Here is a 14,942-nt window from a genome sequence, read left to right on the forward strand (position 1 = left end):
GTGCTGCAGAGTGATCCGCACTCTCCCGCCCGTTCTAGAGCTTTGGTATAAACCCCATGGTTCTTGAAGCATCCCCAGCATCCTCTAGGACGTATGAAAAAATAGGATTTTAATACCTACCGGTAAATCCTTTTCTCTTAGTCCGTAGAGGATGCTGGGCGCCCGTCCCAGTGCGGGCTGTATCTGCAGTTTGGTTATAGTTACGCTCATGTTGCGTTGAGTTCAGTCGGTCTGTGACTGTTGTTGTTGAATGCCATGTTGTACGGCGTGTTTGAGGTGTGAGCTGGTGTGTATCTCACCTTAGTTTAAAATAATTAAATAAATCCTTTTCCTCAAAATGTCCGTCTCCCTGGGCACAGTTCCTATAACTGGAGTCTGGGGGAGGGGCATAGAGGGAGGAGCCAGTTCACACCCATTCAAAGTCTTATAGTGTGCCCATGTCTCCTGCGGATCCCGTCTATACCCCATGGTTCTTGAAGCATCCCCAGCATCCTCTACGGACTAAGAGAAAAGGATTTACCGGTAGGTATTAAAATCCTATTATACCAATCAAATGGTTTTATACTATCAATGGTACCGTCATCGATGGTGACCATCAATGTATTAACCACCAATGGCTATCCGTACTCCTGCACTAGGCACACCATGCTGTAGTTCTCAAAATTCTCAATGAGAACAGTGGTTTGGGCAGTTCATCAACCCCAAAAAAGTTTACTTTTTAAAACCTTGGCCCTTTAACTAACAGATTGTGTTGGCTGCTATAACCCTATGGGGAGAGTTTTCCCAGAGAGGGATCATTGGAGTCCTTCCTGTCAGACTTGGTGCTCCTCCTAGCCTCTGCAGAAGCGTGGCTTTATGGCTGCCACTATTACTTTACTGCCGACTCTTTGCCAGGGCAGCCTCTTATCGGAAACCCATGTCCCAGCAAGAATTTTTTATTAAATTATCTTTTAAATGTTAGTTGATGAGGGGGGCATGGCCTAGCCTGTGTCTATCCCTTCTGGGAGTGAGAATACAGGCAGTACTCCTGGTCTTCTCTCCATACCTGGGATTGACTCTGATTCTGACACTCCGCTCACGGTCAAAACCCCCTGTTCAAATCTGATTGGCCTTTAAAACTGACCTTACTCAAGAGCTGTCAGCCACCATTGACGAGGTTAAAACAGAGTTGGTTGCCATTGGTGACCATACAGATTACTTGGAGTGTAAAATGGAGGAATTGGTGGCTTCCCTCAGTGACCTTATCTCCACCCATGATCAACAACAAATCAAATTGGAGGCGTTAAAGAGAAGATTGCTGACATGAAGGACCGCTCAAGATATAGTAATATTCAAATTCGTGGAATTCCCGTTTCAGTATCTAACGCAGAGTTGGAGCACTATGATTTGTCCCTGTTCTGCAGTCTACTGCCTTAGACGGATGCAAGAGATTTATTGATAGAATCCATTGTCTCCCTAGACCCCGTTCAGTCTCATCCTCTCTACCGAGGGATACTCTTCTTTACATTCATTTCTTTACCACCAAAGAACGTATCCTCAAGGTGGGAAGATATGCAGGGGACTCTGACAACCTTAGCGGATTACAGCTGTTTCCTGACTTCTCTGCGCTGACCATTGCAAAACAGAGATCGTTGGCCCCTATCACAACAGCCTTATGAGTACCGGAGATCCCATATCGTTAGGTGTTTTCGGTAAAGTTAATTATCTCCAATAAGCTCTTCATGTATAGTGTCCTCCTTAAGCGCTAGAGTCAAGCTGCTTTTGGACTGGGACATTTCTGTTAAGTTTCCCTCTGGGCCTTAGAAACAACCTTCACCTCACACGGAATGGTCCACTGCCTGAGAAGCTTCTCCTATGATCCTGGATGGTTACTAGGTTCTGACTATTATGCCCGGAGTTTTCTCCTTAGGCTTAACAGCGCCTTAGCAGTGTCCTTCCTTCTGGTTACAAGAGTTGATGTGATGGTCATTTAATCTGTTAGAGTATTGTTTTGTTTCTCCATATTGCATATGTCTTCTTTAATGTATTTTGTCATAACTATCAGACGTATGCTTTAGTTACTTGTGCATACAGTATGCTTATCATTCATGTTTTAGGTATTCTGTATTTTTTATAGTGCGTACTGATTTAATGGGTGGAGACACTCGGTCACGTGTCCCCACATGTTGTACTACTGCACCTAGTTTCTCTCCCCGCTGTAGTTATGCAGACCCAATATACTGGGTTGTTTTGGTTTTCTCCTCTATGTCACTCTTTTTTTTGTGTCATATCCGCCTTCCCCCTTTGGGTTTTGAGTTATTTTTCTGGAAAATGTTCCACAGACTCAGCCTCGCCTAGTCTTTACTGGGTTCTTGCCTTGAATCCTATAGTTCCCTTCAGGCTTGGACTTGCCCACAGGGGTACAGGGGAAACCAACGGTGGTCCCCACTGCCTGGGGGCCCACCTCATACTCTAGGGATCTGGTTCTAGAAGACTGCAAAATTTATACATTATACATATGTTACCTTATACTGCACAGGAATATGGTGCATTCCCTACAGTATATTGCTGTTATTAATCTGGTACATTATTATGCATGCTCTAGCAGTATTTACTATGTATATTTATCAAGGGGCTTAGACTATACACTCTCCAATGATTAGACAAGCATCTGTGGTGACTAGCCACACCCCTCTAGAGACTGACCACACCCCTAAGTATGGGGCGCTACCACTGCATCCCCCCCGGTAGGCCCTTCATGCCTCAGTCCGACACTGGTTCCCTTCCTGTTGTTTAAATGGGTGTAGTACGGTATGCCGGTGCTCGGGCTCCCGGCGACCAGCATACCGGCGCCGGGAGCCCGACCGCCGGTATTCCTACATCGTGGCGAGCGCTAAGGAGCCCCTTGCGGGCTCGCTGCTCTTGCCACGCTGCGGGCACGGTGGCGCGCTACGCGCACCGCACTATTTTATTCTCCCTCTAGGGGGGTCGTGGACCCCCACGAGGGAGAATAGCTGTCGGTATGCCGGGTGTCGGGATTCCGGCGCCGGTATAATGTGCGCCGGGATCCCGACATTCGGCATACTGAAGACCACCCGTTTAAATAGTGCAAGTTCTGTAATTAAATGTTAATAAGCAAAGATTAGACCTATCCATCTTTTTTAAGGAGAAACCAGATGTTGTGGCTTTACAAGAGACCCACTTTTCCTCTCTAGGACCATCTGTTTTCGAGGATCGTAAATACCTGCAGGGATACTTTGCAAATTGCCCCTTTAAACGGAATGGCGTGACCATTCTATTCAGTAATTCGGTCTCATTTATGTTACATTCCCAATTTGCCGATAAAAATTGCCATTTCCTTATCTTAACGGGTTTACTTGAGGAGAACTAGAGACAAAATGGAAGTAAAAATGTAAGTAACGCTGGATACAAACTTGCGTTTGGCCTTACTGAATGGCGAATCTCACAACCTTGCATGCCATGCAGTGATTATTAATGAGGGACAGAACAGTGATTGTTCCGATGCTCATTAATATCTGCCTAGTGTGTACCGGCAATATTTCGATGCGCAGGGCAAAGGGTAATCGCCCTGCACATCTGCACCACCGCTGGTCGCACCAGTGTGTACGTAGCGAAAGAAACATAAAACTAGAGCCAACAAATAAGAACATTCATTTTGTTACAGTCAATGCGTCTAATTCAGGTGCGGTTGTTCTTGCTGCTGCTGTTGCTATCTTTTGCCGTACGCAATTGTGTCCAGTAGCGGATCTTGCCACGGGCAAGCAGGACTTTTGCCTGGGGCGCCGCCTTCCGGAGGGCGCTGGCGCCATCCGGAGGGCGCCGCACCGTGGCAAGATCCGCCACTGCTGCCCGCTGTGTCCCCTGTCCGCTGCCCGCTGTGTCCCCGCCTCCTGTGAAGGGAACTAGACGCGTAGCGTCTAGTTTCCCTTCGTGGAGTGTACCTTTGCTGAGCGGTGCGCGATGACGTCATCGCGCACCGCACAGCAAAAGGTCCTCTCCACGAAGGGAAACTAGACGCGTCTAGTTTCCCTTCGTGGAGAGGACCTTTTGCTGTGCGGTGCGCGATGACGTCATCGCGCACCGCTCAGCAGTCAAGCGGCGCTAGTAATGTACAGGGGGCGTAACTGACCACGCCCCCTGTATTAGGCCACGCCCCGTTTCCTGCCCGGGGCGCCGAGCGGGCTTGAACCGGCCCTGATTGTGTCTATATGTTAATATGGGCAGAAGCTAACCTGAACATAGGGATGCCCATTGCTGTCGCACATCGGTACCATCAGTGCAAATTGGCTCATGTCACAGAGTCTGAGTGACTGTAGACGCACAGGCTGAGCTGCTCTCCAGTAGCAAGTCAGGATCGCAACTGCTAATTTATACACACGCCCAGAAAACACTGTCTGGACAACCATGACACACCTGTGTTTATTCAAATACTCCCCGTTATGTCTTCCTGTCCCTCCCTTTGCAACTAATTTCTTGTTGCAACCGCCACTGCATTTCACTCTCTCGTGTGGCTCAGATGTGTGCACAGTAAGTAAACATCGACTGATTTGCGAACTGTAGCCGCTTTGCGACGGCATCGGAATCAGGCCCAATATGCATCACATCGGCAGATCCCCACAAAAATTACTCTTAGACAGCAAAGAGCTAGAGTTTTATTTTTTTTTATTTTTCTATATATTTTTTGTTGCATGAATTGGAATGATATAATAATTGCCCTGGTTCATGTATGTCACAGTTTCTTGATGACATGAAACCTCAGGGGGTGCTGGTCTTCATGTTGAGTGCTGGAGCATCAGATGGACTTCCTGGTTTCAGCTGCGGGAGGTGGAAAGGCCTCAGATTTGAAGCAGCTGCAACTGGTCCTGGTGGATTGCTCACATTCCTCAGCTGGATAAGTGGCAAAGAAGTGATGGTCTTTGGGCAGGCTGAATGTGTTGTTTCCCCTGACATTGCCCAGCCACAGGCACCCAGGTCAGAATGACATTACAATCCATGTGAGTCAATGGGAGGGGAATTGCCGTACTGAGATGCATGTTGAGGTCAGCTGTGATCATGTGGTAAAGCTCTATGAAAGGCCAAAAGAAATATGGCAGACTGGAGGAAGTGTTGGTACTTGCCTTAGGTGTAGCTGAGGGGAGTTACCAAATAAATGGGTAACAAAGGGTTTACTCCCCACAGTTACACCTAAGGTAAGTACCAACACTTCCTCCAGTCTACCAGCCTCTCCTAGAGTCAAGAAAATTACCACATGATCACAGCTGCCCTCAACATCCACCTCAGTACGACAATACCCCCCCATTGATATTTTTTTTTTATTTTTTGATGCTGGTTTTTTTTTGGATGGTTTTTTGTTTTGATGGTTTTTTTTTTTTTTTAAATCAACCTCTCATAGGCGTTGTCATTGCTCCATGAGTTGCCCCATGAGAGGCGTGGAGTCTTGGTCCTATAAAGAGAAGAGAAACCTTCTAAGTGACAAAGCTATAGGTACTTATGGACAGAATGCAAGCAGTGTAGAAGGCCATAAATATGGACATTATGAGGGAAAGACAATGGGAAAATGCTGTAGTTACTAGAGTGGAGGAAGGGCTGGAGGGAGCATCTATGAAGATGAAGTTGGAGATGTAGGGAGCAGTGGAGCTGGAGGGGGCCTTGTACCTGAGGTGAGGGCTTGAGGAGTATTCTGTAGGGGAAGGAGAGCAGGTATAAGGCAGACTGGATGGGCCATATGCTTCTTATCTGCCATCAAATTCTGTGTTTCTAAGGCTTGGCAGTGGGGGAGTAGACAGATGTGGAGCAGAGAGAAAAGAAGATTGAAGGGGAGTGAGATGGGAGTGAGGGAGGCCTGTAAGGAGTTATTGGATAATAGTTATACTGGCATTCTGCAGCTACGAAAGTCACTTACTTATTTCTCTTTTTCTCCATCTTTTTCAGTCTGCGATGGTACTGTGTTACAGGAAGGAAAATACATTTTAGGAGGAATATAGAATGTAATTACCATTACAAGCTACTTAATAAATGTTGCAGGTTTATTACATTTCATTCAGAAGATAACAAGATGGCCATAAATGTTACAGGTGACAGTCAGCAGACTAGGGTGGGCAAAGGTGGGGGTGTCAGTGTAATGGGAACAATATTCCATCATTACATACACTAGTACAGGTTGAGTATCCCATATCCAAATATTCCGAAATACGGAATATTCCGAAATACGGACTTTTTTGAGTGAGTGAGATAGTGAAACCTTTGTTTTTTTGATGGCTCAATGTACACAAACTTTGTTTAATACACAAAGTTATTAAAAATATTGTATTAAATGACTTCAGGCTGTGTGTATAAGGTGTATATGAAACATAAATGAATTGTGTGAATGTATACACACTTTGTTTAATGCACAAAGTTATAAAAAATATTGGCTAAAATAACCTTCAGGCTGTGTGTGTAAGGTGTATATGTAACATAAATGCATTCTGTGCTTAGATTTAGGTCCCATCACCATGATATCTCATTATTGTATGCAATTATTCCAAAATAGGGAAAAATCCCATATCCAAAATACCTCTGGTCCCAAGCATTTTGGATAAGGGATACTCAACCTGTATATTAGACACAGTGATCGCTGGGGCGAGGGTTCCCTCTCCCCAACACTTTCCCTGGCCCCCTCTCTCTGCACCCCATGGTCCCGACTCCTTCCCCTCTGTTCCCCGCTGCATATATCCTCCTCAGGACAGGTCATAGCTGATTATATAGATTTCTCTCCACCACAGAGCAAGGATAGATATGGACTAAAAGTAACAGTGAAAGTGCATAATAATGTAAGACAGCGTTTCCCAGGAGCATGTGATGCGGGAGGACAGGTTATCAGTCTCTATGCCTTCCGCACACTGCAGCAATTACTGTTGGGGTAACTTTGGTGATGTAAAAATATAAAGGTGAAACATTATTTAACACAGTTTCCACCACCAAATATTAATAACTGTTAGAATCCTGGAATTATGACAGCAGATAAGAACCACTTGGCCCATCTAGTCTGCCCTAATTACATGTATATACACACACACACACGGGTTCATTTTCGGTAGGAGCCAATTATCCTACCAGTATATTTTTGGATTTTGTGAGGAAACAAGAGTTCCCTGAGGAAGCCCACAAGCACGGGGAGAATATGCAAACTCCACACAGTTAGGGTTATGGTGGGAATTGAACCCATGGCCTGAATGCTGTGAGGAAGCAATGCTAACCATTACACCATCCGTACTGCCCAACTGTTGTATACCAGAGCCATACAGCTCAGTCTCCCCCACATTCCCTAGACTGATGTATAGATGTTTTATTCACTTACTTGTACTCTACTGATGCTGTCTTCCACTTCGTCAAATGCCAGGACAACGCCTGTAAATAAAATGCAAAGCAACAGTCACACTAGTGTCTTGGATTCTGTAGCTGCCGCTGATGGGCACTGTGGCTGGTAGACTGTTTCTATATACTCTACTACACTGTATATTACACACTATGGGTAAAATGTAATTAGCCGCTGAATTCAGCTTAAAATAAGTGGACACAAATGTTTTTGCTATATAATTAGCTGCACAAATATAGCCACGTTTACCCTCCATAGGACATAATGCGGCCTTTTCTATGCAGCCCCTGAGCAGCTGTAACGTTTGGGAAATCCCTATTTTAAGGTATAAATGTCAGGACTTGGTTCAGGACCCCTGGGACACTCCCACTAATGATTATTTAGGCAATTAATTTTTAATTAGCTTAATATGGCCAATCATGACATGTTATTTTTGGGATGATATTCTGCAGAATAATGGGCTAATTAGCTGGTATATAGGGGTGTTGTATTGTTGGGATTGGTGCTTTAGGTTTGCAGGTGGGAGTTACAGGTGTTATTATCAATTGGCAAAAATGACAGAAAAATCTACTTCCAGGCATTTTTATGGCCCGATCTTTATCTTTATCGCATTAATTTGCTGAAAAACACCGGCTTTCTATTCACTTTTATTGTTATTAAATAATGAGAAAATCAGCCATTTGACACCTTATAAGAGCCCCAATGACTTTGCTATCTAGTGTTAGTTTGCACATTTTGGGGGGTACAGGCTGATTTGAAATCATTTCCCCATGTTTCCCCCTCTAAACATCATAGAAAATGAGTGCGCTTACAATTAGGTAGTGTGATGAGCAGGAGCAACGCAACATACATATATATTATTTCACAGCTGTATCTACTTACTGGTGTAAAAGCGGGCCATGCTTTGGGCACAGACCTGGATAAAATCCATCTTTTCTGCCATTTTTCTGAAGCTGTAGAGTGCAAATACAAAAAATTATTAGTATCCTATATAATATATATACATATTAATAAATGTGGCAGAGAAATGCAAAATAGTAACAGGGACAGGTCATCCACCATTATTATCTAGGTGTCAATGTGTGAAGCTGTATGTACTTGTCTAACCCACCCCACATACAGCGCAGTATGGTTTTACCCACCCCACCTATAGCGCAGTATGGTTTTACCCACCCCACCTACAGCGCAGTATGGTTTTACCCACCCCACCTACAGCGCAGCATGGTTTTACCCACCCCACCTACGGCGCAGTATGGTTTTACCCTCCCCACCTATAGCCCAGTATGGTTTTACCCACCCCACCTACAGCGCAGCATGGTTTTACCCACTCCACCTACAATGTCACATAATGTAATCAGTGACATAAAGAGATTTGCTTTACCGCTATTATTTATTATTGAATACGTGTTTATTCTGATAATTATTACTCTGGTATTAGTTTCTGCATAGTTGTACTATATAAAGCCCAGGAAATCTCACTTACCAAGACACGTCTGATGTTCTGGATGGTCAGGGGTGCAGTGACCTGCTGCAGCCTTGGAGCAGTAGTAAGTACGGAATGTGTAACTATGACATCACATTTCACTAATAACAGTGTCCAGGCCATGGCATATAAAGGGTGTAACTGTATCTCCATAACATCACTCTGTAATACGTTCTCTATGATTTGTGCGATAAAGGATATTGGTTCAAATAAATAAACTACAATACGAGGGTAAAGCCGTCCTAATAGTGACCAAGAGTCCGCTGAAGAGCGGCTATTACACCTGCGTTACCGGACTATTGTGGGTCATTTTGTAACCAATATCCATCCGTAGCTTCTTTGTTAAACTCTTTGTTTTATACTTTGTGAGTTTTTATTGAATTCAACATATAAACCAAACCTCCTGTCATTCCTATAGGACAACAGGGACACTTAAAATTTATGGTGAGATGTACTAAGCCTTGAAAAGTGATGAAGTGGAGAGAGATAAAGTACTGGCCAATCAGCTCCTAACTGCCATGTTACAGGCTGTGTTTGAAAAATGACAAGAGCTGATTGGTTGGTACTTATCTCTTTCAACTTTATCACGTTTCATGGCTTAGTACATCTGCTCACCATGGCCCTAACTTTGTGGAGATTGTATATTCTCCCCGGGTGCTCCGGTTTCCTCCCACAATCCAAAAATATACTAGTAGGTTAATTGGCTACCAACTAAAATTAACCCTAGCGTGTATGTGTGTACGTGTACATGTGGTAGGGAATATAGGCCCAGATTTATCAAGCCTCGGAGAGTGATAAATAGCACGGTGATAAAGTACCAACCAATCAGCTTCTAACTGTCATTTTTCTTTTTTAAACACAGCCTGTAACATGGCAGTTAGTAGCGGAGTGGTCTGGACAGTATAAATGGAGAAAAGCATAGTCTACATCAGAGGTTCTAAAACTCTGTCCTCAGGACCCCACACAGTGCATGTTTCGCAGGTAACCCAGCAAGTGCACAGGTGTATTACTTACTCACGGACACATTTTGAAAGGTTCACATGTGGAGCTCATTATTTCAATTGTGATTCTGTGAGGAGACCTGCAAAACATGCACCGTGTGGGGTCCTGAGGACCGAGTTTGAGAACCTGTGGTCTACATTAATGGTACAACTAAGCATAGGTGTGCGCAGGGGGGGTGCCTGGTGCGCACAGGCACCCCCTAATGTCTGGCACCCCGATCTCACATGCCTGATGCAGCGATAACTGAGCAGGCTGATTACTGGCCCCTCTGCGCTGCACCCTGTCAGGACTGCATTACTGACCGGACGCCTGGGTTAATCAAGGGTGCCATTGACATCGGCTTTCAAATTCCCAGCTCCACCTCCATGTACAAACACAGCATGATGTGATTATGTCATGCTGCTCACATGCCCACCTCTCTTCTTCTATGCTATGCCAACGCCAGCCATTGATGAGGATCAGCATGCAGCCAGCGTTCCTCTTAGGAAGACAAATTCAATACTGGACGGCGGCTGGCAGCAGCATTGACACATCACTCGTTTTTCCAGCAGCAGCAGCAGTACTAGTCTGCGACTGCCAGTGTCAGTGAGTGACTGACTTGTAAGTAAGCTGCTGCAGCTTGCAGGGGAAAGAGAGGGGGAGCCAGACCAGGCTGAGGAGGAGCAGTGTAAATGCAGTGAGTGCCATCAGGGGTGTTTGTTTGGTGCACCCCATAACATCTGACAATGTATCTGTTTTATTAGGATTGGTACAAGGGTGGATATTTTTTATTGCGTTGACCGTTAATAGATGGTGCTAGACACGCCCAAAAGGCGGTGGTAGACACACCACTCCGATGGTGTACCCCCTAATAAAATGTGCTGCGCACGCCTATGCAACTAAGCCCCTTACATTGTGTGAGACTATACGTACCACAGTATAACATACAGTGTGTTACAGTACATACCGCAGTATAACATACACTGTGTTACAGTACATACCATAGTATAACATACAGTGTGCTACAGTACATACCATAGTATAACATACAGTGTGTTACAGTACATACCGCAGTATAACATACAGTGTGCTACAGTACATACCATAGTATAATATACAGTGTGCTACAGTACATACCATAGTATAACATACAGTGTGTTACAGTACATACCGCAGTATAACATACAGTGTGCTACAGTACATACCATAGTATAACATACAGTGTGTTACAGTACATACCGCAGTATAACATACAGTGTGTTACAGTACATACCATAGTATAACATACAGTGTGTTACAGTACATACCATAGTATAACATACAGTGTGTTACAGTAAATACCATAGTATAATATACAGTGTGTTACAGTACATACCGCAGTATAACATACAGTGTGTTACAGTATATACCATAGTATAACATACAGTGTGCTACAGTACATACCATAGTATAACATAGTGTGTTACAGTACATACCGCAGTATAATATACAGTGTGTTACAGTACATACCATAGTATAACATACAGTGTGTTACAGTACATACCGCAGTATAACATACAGTGTGTTACAGTACATACCATAGTATAACATACAGTGTGTTACAGTACATACAGCAGTATAACATACAGTGTGCTACAGTACATACCATAGTATAACATACAGTGTGTTACAGTATATACCGCAGTATAACATACAGTGTGTTACAGTACATACCATAGTATAACATACAGTGTGTTACAGTACATACCATAGTATAACATACAGTGTGTTACAGTACATACCGCAGTATAACATACAGTGTGTTACAGCATACACCGCAGTATAACATACAGTGTGCTACAGTACATACCATAGTATAACATACAGTGTGTTACAGTACATACCACAGTATAACATACAGTGTGTTACAGTACATACCGCAGTATAACATACAGTGTGTTACAGCATACACCGCAGTATAACATACAGTGTGCTACAGTACATACCATAGTATAACATACAGTGTGTTACAGTACATACCACAGTATAACATACAGTGTGTTACAGTACATACCGCAGTATAACATACAGTGTGTTACAGCATACACCGCAGTATAACATACAGTGTGCTACAGTACATACCATAGTATAACATACAGTGTGTTACAGTACATACCATAGTATAACATACAGTGTGCTACAGTACATACCATAGTATAACATACAGTGTGTTACAGTACATACCGCAGTATAACATACAGTGTGTTACAGTACATACCATAGTATAACATACAGCGTGTTACAGTACATACCATAGTATAACATACAGTGTGTTACAGTACATACCATAGTATAACATACAGTGTGTTACAGTACATACCATAGTATAACATACAGCGTGTTACAGTACATACCATAGTATAACATACAGTGTGTTACAGTACATACTGCAGTATAACATACAGTGTGTTACAGTACATACCATAGTATAACATACAGTGTGTTACAGTACATACCATAGTATAACATACAGTGTGTTACAGTACATACCATAGTATAACATACAGTGTGTTACAGTACATACCGCAGTATAACATACAGTGTGTTACAGTACATACCGCAGTATAACATACAGTGTGTTACAGTACATACCGCAGTATAACATACAGTGTGTTACAGTACATACTGCAGTATAACATACAGTGCGTTACAGTACATACCGCAGTATAACATACAGCGTGTTACAGTACATACCGCAGTATAACATACAGTGTGTTACAGTACATACTGCAGTATAACATACAGTGTGCTACAGTACATACAGCAGCATAGCACACAGTGTGTTACAGTACATACCACAGTATAATGTAGTGTTACAGTACATATCACTGTATAAATTAGCCGGAAAATTTTCTATATGCAGAAAATAATATTCTATCCAACTATTATCTACGTTATATACAATATTACGTATATTCTATACAGCCATTGGCGTTTCTACCATGGGTGCAATCATGTGTGCGGTGCACATGGGTCTCTGGGTCCAGGGGGCCCACACTGCACCCGTGCTGTGTTAATACTCACCTTTCCAGAGTCCCACGACAGCGCTGAAGCCACAGCAGCTGCAGAAAAAAAATCAGTAATAAAATGGCCACCGCACATGTGCACTAGGAAATTAGTCTCCGGACAATGGCAGGTTCCATGTTTCTGGAGACTTGCGCATGCGCTGTAGACTCCAGCACAGTGATGGAGCCCACGGCGCTGTGTAGAGGAGGGGGCCCACCTGGAGTCTGCCCACGGTCCCCCTCCTCTCTTCAAACGCCCCTGTATACAGCATGTGATTGTGCATACAATTCTAAGAGCTACTTAATGTTAATCTATGTATCATACTGTATCTACTAACATATATATACCAGTGGCATGCGGTGAGGTCAGTGGCTGGTGCGGCACTGCAGCCATAACGTCCCGCCGTGTCACGCCGATGCCCGCTACCGCCGCTGTCCCTGCATACGCTGAAATTACGCGTGCTCCCGGAAAAGAGGCTATGATCTTGCAATGATGGTGTCACAGGCACCCGCCAAGAACACACACACACACCAGCAACACCCCCGCCCCTCCATGGAAAGCAAAGATACCAAGATCACCCTCACCCACCCCCTCCAGACAGTGCAGGCACCATTATCATTCTCACCAGCAGCACCCCCCCTCCCCCCATCCCCTTCCAGACAGTGCAGGCACCATTATCATTCTCACCAGCAGCACCCCCTCCCCCATCCCCTTCCAGACAGTGCAGGCACCATTATCACTCTCACCAGCAGCAAACCTCCCCCCCCCCCCCCTCCCCATCCCCTTCCAGACAGTGCAGGCACCATCATCATTCTCACCAGCAGCAAACCCCCCCCCCCCCACCCATCCCCTTCCAGACAGTGCAGGCACCATTATCACTCTCACCAGCAGCAACCCCCCCCCCCCTCCTCCCATCCCCTTCCAGACAGTGCAGGCACTATTATCACTCTCACCAGCAGCACCCCCCCCCCCCCCCATCCCCTTCCAGACAGTGCAGGCACTGTGATCATTCTCACCAGTAGCACCCCCCCCCCATCCCCTTCCAGACAGTGCAGGCACCATTGTCACTCTCACCAGCAGCACCCCCCCCATCCCCTTCCAGACGGTGCAGGCACTATTATCACTCTCACCAGCAGCACCCCCCCCCCTCATCCCCTTCCAGACAGTGCAGGAACTATTTTCACTCTCACCAGCAGCACCCCCCCCCCCCATCCCCTTCCAGACAGTGCAGGCACTATTTTCACTCTCACCAGCAGCACCCCCCCCCTTCCCCTTCCAGACAGTGCAGGCACTATGATCACTCTCACCACCAGCAGCACCCCCCCCCTCCCATCCACTTCCAGACAGTGCAGGCACCATTCTCACTCTCACCAGCAGCAGCACCCCCCATCCCCTTCCAGACAGTGCAGGCACCACTGTCACTCACCAGCAGCACCCCCCCCCATCCCCTTCCAGACGGTGCAGGCACTATTATCACTCCTCCCAGCAGCAGCACCCCCACCATCCCCTTCCAGACAGTGCAGGCACTATTATCACTCTCCCCAGCAGCGCCCCCCCCCCCCCCATCCCCTTCCAGACAGTGCAGGCACCATTGTCACTCTCACCAGCAGCACCCCCCCCCCCCTCCCCATCCCCTTCCAGACAGTGCAGGCACCATTGTCACTCTCACCAGCAGCACCCCCCCATCCCCTTCCAGACGGTGCAGGCACTATTATCACTCTCACCAGCAGCACCCCCCCATCCCCTTCCAGACAGTGCAGGAACTATTATCACTCTCACCAGCAGCACCCCCCCCCCATCCCCTTCCAGACAGTGCAGGCACCATTGTCACTCTCACCAGCAGCACCCCCCCCCCATCCCCTTCCAGACAGTGCAGGCACCATTGTCACTCTCACCAGCAGCAGCACCCCCCCCCCCATCCCCTTCCAGACAGTGCAGGCACCATTGTGACTCTCGCCAGCAGCATCCCCCCCCATCCCCTTCCAGACAGTGCAGGCACCATTGTCACCCTCACCAGCAGCAAACACACCCCCCCCATCCCCTTCCAGACAGTGCAGGCACTATTATCTCTCTCAA

At 45.7% G+C, this 14,942-nt stretch overlaps 1 protein-coding gene and 1 long non-coding RNA gene across 5 annotated transcripts in view; one reads left to right on the forward strand and one right to left on the reverse strand.

Annotated features, from left to right (window-relative positions):
- The window catches only part of SPAG16 (sperm associated antigen 16), a 1,801,610-nt gene that overhangs the window by 979,192 nt on the left and 807,476 nt on the right, over positions 1 to 14,942 (forward strand). The window lies entirely within an intron of this gene.
- Positions 5,198 to 9,160, reverse strand: LOC134944529 (uncharacterized). Its single transcript, XR_010181892.1, has 5 exons — positions 8,841 to 9,160; positions 8,240 to 8,310; positions 7,340 to 7,389; positions 5,903 to 5,943; positions 5,198 to 5,443 (listed from the first exon to the last, which is right to left on the reverse strand). It is a non-coding gene; the product is annotated as an uncharacterized LOC134944529 (long non-coding RNA).

The sequence above is a fragment of the Pseudophryne corroboree genome, chromosome 7 (assembly GCF_028390025.1).
Source record: "Pseudophryne corroboree isolate aPseCor3 chromosome 7, aPseCor3.hap2, whole genome shotgun sequence".
In the NCBI taxonomy this organism is placed as follows: Eukaryota; Metazoa; Chordata; class Amphibia; order Anura; family Myobatrachidae; genus Pseudophryne; species Pseudophryne corroboree.